The sequence below is a fragment of the Lissotriton helveticus genome, chromosome 10, assembly GCF_964261635.1.
Source record: "Lissotriton helveticus chromosome 10, aLisHel1.1, whole genome shotgun sequence".
NCBI lineage: Eukaryota > Metazoa > Chordata > Amphibia > Caudata > Salamandridae > Lissotriton > Lissotriton helveticus.
This window is the reverse complement of record NC_136071.1, coordinates 51,730,265-51,734,987: the sequence shown is the minus strand read 5'-3', so window position 1 is coordinate 51,734,987 and position 4,723 is coordinate 51,730,265.

Here is a 4,723-nt window from a genome sequence, read left to right as displayed (position 1 = left end):
TTGTCGTCTAGGGGGATGATCAACTGAGTATCATCGGCATATGAGGTGACAGTTATGCCGAATGATTCAATCAGGGTGAGGAGAGGGATGAGGTAAATGTTAAAAAAGAGGGGACTTAGGATGGACCCTTGGGGAACTCCGGAGGAGACCGTTTTCTCTTTAGATTGAAAAGGGCCCAGGGCAACAATTTGGGACCTGTCGCTGAGAAAAGATCTGATCCATGATAGGGCTGAGTCAGAGATGCCGATGTCCATTAATCTGTTAATCAGAATGGAATGGGATATGGTGTCGAACGCTGCCGTGAGGTCAAGAAGGATCAGAATGGCCTTCTTCCTTTGATCTTGCAGCGTTTTGATGGTGTCGGTCAGTTCAATTAAGGCAGTTTCGGTTGAATGTTTGGGCCGAAACCCGGATTGTTGAGGATGAAGTAAGTTGTGGGTTTCCAGAAAGGATTTAAGTTCTTTATGGACTAGCTGTTCTGTTATTTTTCCCAGAGCAGGGAGAAGGGTGATAGGACGGAGATTGGTCAAGTCCACTGGGGATTTATTAGCTTTTTTCATAAGCGATTTGACAACACCCTTTTTCCATAAGCGAGGAACAGATCCAGAATTGAGAGACAGGTTGATAATGTCATTGACGATAGGGTTTATCTCATCAATGATTTGATGGAGAATCTTGGGGGGGCAGGGGTCAGAAGGGGATCCGGATTTGCAAGAAAGAATGGCATCTCTGGTTTGGGCCAGGGTGACCGGGGTGAAGTTTTTAAGACTGCCAGCTGTCGAGCAAGGTTGATCGGGATGGGGAAGCCCATAGGGGGTTTGGGGAGGGGGGAAGTTCTTTTGGATGGAGGTGATTTTTTCGTCAAAGTATTCTGAGATCTTGTCGCATAGCTCTTGGGATGGGGGGATTTCGGGTTGGAGAGTTTTGGGATGAGTGAAGGTCTTTACTATCGTGAATAATGTTTTTTGTTTTTGGCTGGCTTCTTTGATGGCTTTTACGTAGAACGCTCTCTTGGCCGATTTGATGGCGGAGAGATAGTTTTTCATCTGAAGGATATAGTCGCGGCGGTCGTCGTTGTCATAGGTTCGACGCCATTTACGCTCGGCTTTCCTGCAGATTAGATGTGCGGAGGCTAAGTCAGGTGTGAACCAGGGAGCGTTGTTTTTTGTTTTCTTCTGGATTCTGTCATGATGATTAGTGGGGCTCCGTTTTATAATTTCTTGTGAGAGCCAGTTATGGAAGAGGTCGGCATCTCTTTCGATGTTTCCGGATAGAGAGGGGGAGTGGGCTTGGGAAATGGGATTAAGAATGAGATTTTTTTGGACGGCATTCCAGTTGGCAGAGTGACCACGATGAGGATTGAATTTATTAATAGTTAGGGGGTAGCTGCTAGAGATGTGGAATGGGATCAGGCTGTGATCAGTCCATATTTGGGGCAGGGGGGGCAGGATGGTGAGAGAAGGAAAATTAGAGCAGACACCATCTAAGGTGTGACCTAGTGAGTGGGTAGGCAACGTGACACTTTGTTGTAGTTGGAAAATTTCAAGTGTTTGAAAAAAAAATCTCGTTTGAGGGTCGGAAGGGGACTCAAGATGCAGATTAAAGTCTCCTAGAAGGGTAAAATGTGGGTAACGAAGTAAGAAGTGTCCCAGAGCATCGTTGAGGGAGTCGAGAAATTTAGAAGCATTGCCGGGTGGGCGGTAAATCAGACCACCTGAGAGGGAAAGGGATTGGCTAAGTTTGATGGAAAAACCCATTCCCTCTGAGTCGGTAAGTGGGTCAAGGCAGAAGGTGTGACAGTTGAAAGTGTTCTTCAAAATAATTGCAACACCTCCTCCTCTTCCTTTCAGTCTGTCCTGTCTGTGGAAGGAGTAACCCTGGGGGAGGGCTACGGCTATGTCAGGGTTGCTGTCTTCTGTGAGCCAAGTTTCAGTGATCATGAGGCAGTCAAAGTCATGGTCTATGATGAGGTCATGAATGTCTTGGCTATGTTTACACATAGACCGGGCATTTATCAGACCACCTTTGAAGAATGGTAGCTGGTTCTTGGGGGGGAATAGGCTGGTCAAGGTCGATGGTAGGTGACCAGCAGCATTTAGTGCAGCTAGCAGAACCGACTACCTTTGAAAGGTCAAGTTTGCAGGAGCAGCAGGGAGTACCTCGGAGTCGAAGGAGGTCGTTGGGTGTATACCTGACATGTGGGGGGATTAGGGCAGGGTTTCCTGCGCCTGGCGCGGTTTTGGCGCGGACGGGCGCAGACGGGCTTGCCTTAGGTGCGCCTTCGGCGCGCAAACGGCGCTCCCGCTGCGCTCGTCCGCTGCGCGTCCTATGCATGCACATTTTTAAGTGAAGGAAGGGGGCGTGGCCTCAAAAGGGGGCGGAGTCAGCGCGCACGCCGGTATTGATGGCGGCTGCTGCCAAAGAGCGAGGTAGGGCGCGAACAGCTATTGGAATCAGCTGTGCGCAAAAGTGAATGAAAGCGCTAAGGTGTGCTTTATTTAAAAACACGAAATAGTGACACCACACAAGGAACAAGAATACAGTTTATCCACAAATTTTTAAAACAAACGAGTACCTCCAGCTCCCGGCTTCCGCCTCAGGACTGGGTCAAGGGTTTACAGGGCACCGCTAGTGATCAGCGGGTTTAAGTACAGGAGGCAGGGGGCGTGGCCTCGAAAGGGGGCGGAGTCAGCGCGCACGCCGGTAGTGATGGCGGCTGCTGCCAAAGAGCGAGGTAGGGCGCGAACAGCTATTGGAATCAGCTGTGCGCAAAAGTGAATGAAAGCGCTAAGGTGTGCTTTATTTAAAAACACGAAATAGTGACACCACACAAGGAACAAGAATACAGTTTATCCACAAATTTTTAAAACAAACGAGTACCTCCAGCTCCCGGCTTCCGCCTCAGGACTGGGTCAAGGGTTTACAGGGCACCGCTAGTGATCAGCGGGTTTAAGTACAGGAGGCAGGGGGCGTGGCCTCGAAAGGGGGCGGAGTCAGCGCGCACGCCGGTAGTGATGGCGGCTGCTGCCAAAGAGCGAGGTAGGGCGCGAACAGCTATTGGAATCAGCTGTGCGCAAAAGTGAATGAAAGCGCTAAGGTGTGCTTTATTTAAAAACACGAAATAGTGACACCACACAAGGAACAAGAATACAGTTTATCCACAAATGTTTAAAATAAACGAGTACCTCCAGCTCCCGGCTTCCGCCTCAGGACTGGGTCAAGGGTTTACAGGGCACCGCTAGTGATCAGCGGGTTTAAGTACAGGAGGCAGGGGGCGTGGCCTCGAAAGGGGGCGGAGTCAGCGCGCACGCCGGTAGTGATGGCGGCTGCTGCCAAAGAGCGAGGTAGGGCGCGACAGCTATTGGAATCAGCTGTGCGCAAAAGTGAATGAAAGCGCTAAGGTGTGCTTTATTTAAAAACACGAAATAGTGACACCACACCAGGAACAAGAATACAGTTTATCCACAAATTTTTAAAACAAACGAGTGCCTCCAGCTCCCGGCTTCCGCCTCAGGACTTGGTAGCTGCCAATAAAACTCGATCTCTGACTTCAGCTAGAAGACTCCGTGTTTCTGTGGTCCGGAACAGGGAGAACTCAGAGGTCTTCGGGTGTTATCCCCTGGCACCACCGGGTTCCTAAAAACCCGTTACCTCAGTTGGCGCCCAACTCAGGGCGGTATCAAGCGGCGACGGTCCAAACCAGATGTTCGTGAGGAGCTTCGTGTGAAAATTCCAGAGGACGGCCAGCCACTTCAGCGACCCCGGTATGTCGACGTGGTTCCGAAGGTCTTTGCTGCAAGGTTCCCCGCGTCCCGACGGCTACGAGGGACTGCTGCCCTGACTATCGCCCTGTTTTGGACCCAGTGATCCTTGGTAGAGCGAAACGATAGACGAGTCTTCTAGTGACGTCATCGATCTTCAAATACTTCAGTTAAGTATAAGTGGAGCGTCTCCAAGTCCTTAGTTTGATCCTTAGTTTTTGGTATCCTTGAGATACGTTTTGATTTGGTACTTGCAAGCCCCAAAGCCGAAGGACTCGTGTATTCACGAGAAATATCGTAATTGATAATCCTTTGACGTTTGAAGCTAAACTAGTGAGCAAAGATGCCTTGTTTTAGCAGATTTGGAAACTTGTTTTGTCTTGGTTGTAGTAAGGACTCCCGATTAGAGGATTCTTGTCCGGTTCCTCCGATCGGAACTCCAACATATGAGTTATACATAAAACACGGCGTAGGTCCTATAACATATAATGAAGTGTGGATAAAATACACCCGCAAGGATGGTGTTTTAAAATGGCCCCAATATGGTAGTTTTGACTCAGAAATATTAGATAACCTCGAGGTCAAATTGTTCAAGAAAAAAGCCTGGCCGGCGATGTTTGACTCTTTTCGCTTGTGGCGCAAAGAAGCCAAACAGAAAGAAATAAAATTAGCAAAAAGGAATAAAAGAGGTATGTCGATGGTGCAAGCTGCCGTCGCATACAGGGATAACGAGGAAGAGCAAGAGAGCGAACAAATGCTTAGGAGCAAGAAACTAGCAGTAGATAAATGCTACCCAATGTTACCACATAAGGGACAAGGTCAAGAGGAAACATCCGAGAAAGATCCATTAATGTCCCACTTATTAAGCTCACCGCCACCGTATGCGTTAGACGCTACCGCAACCCCAAAGCGTTTTATTATACCGCGCCCCGGCGCACGAAACACAGCTCTTGCACAAACGC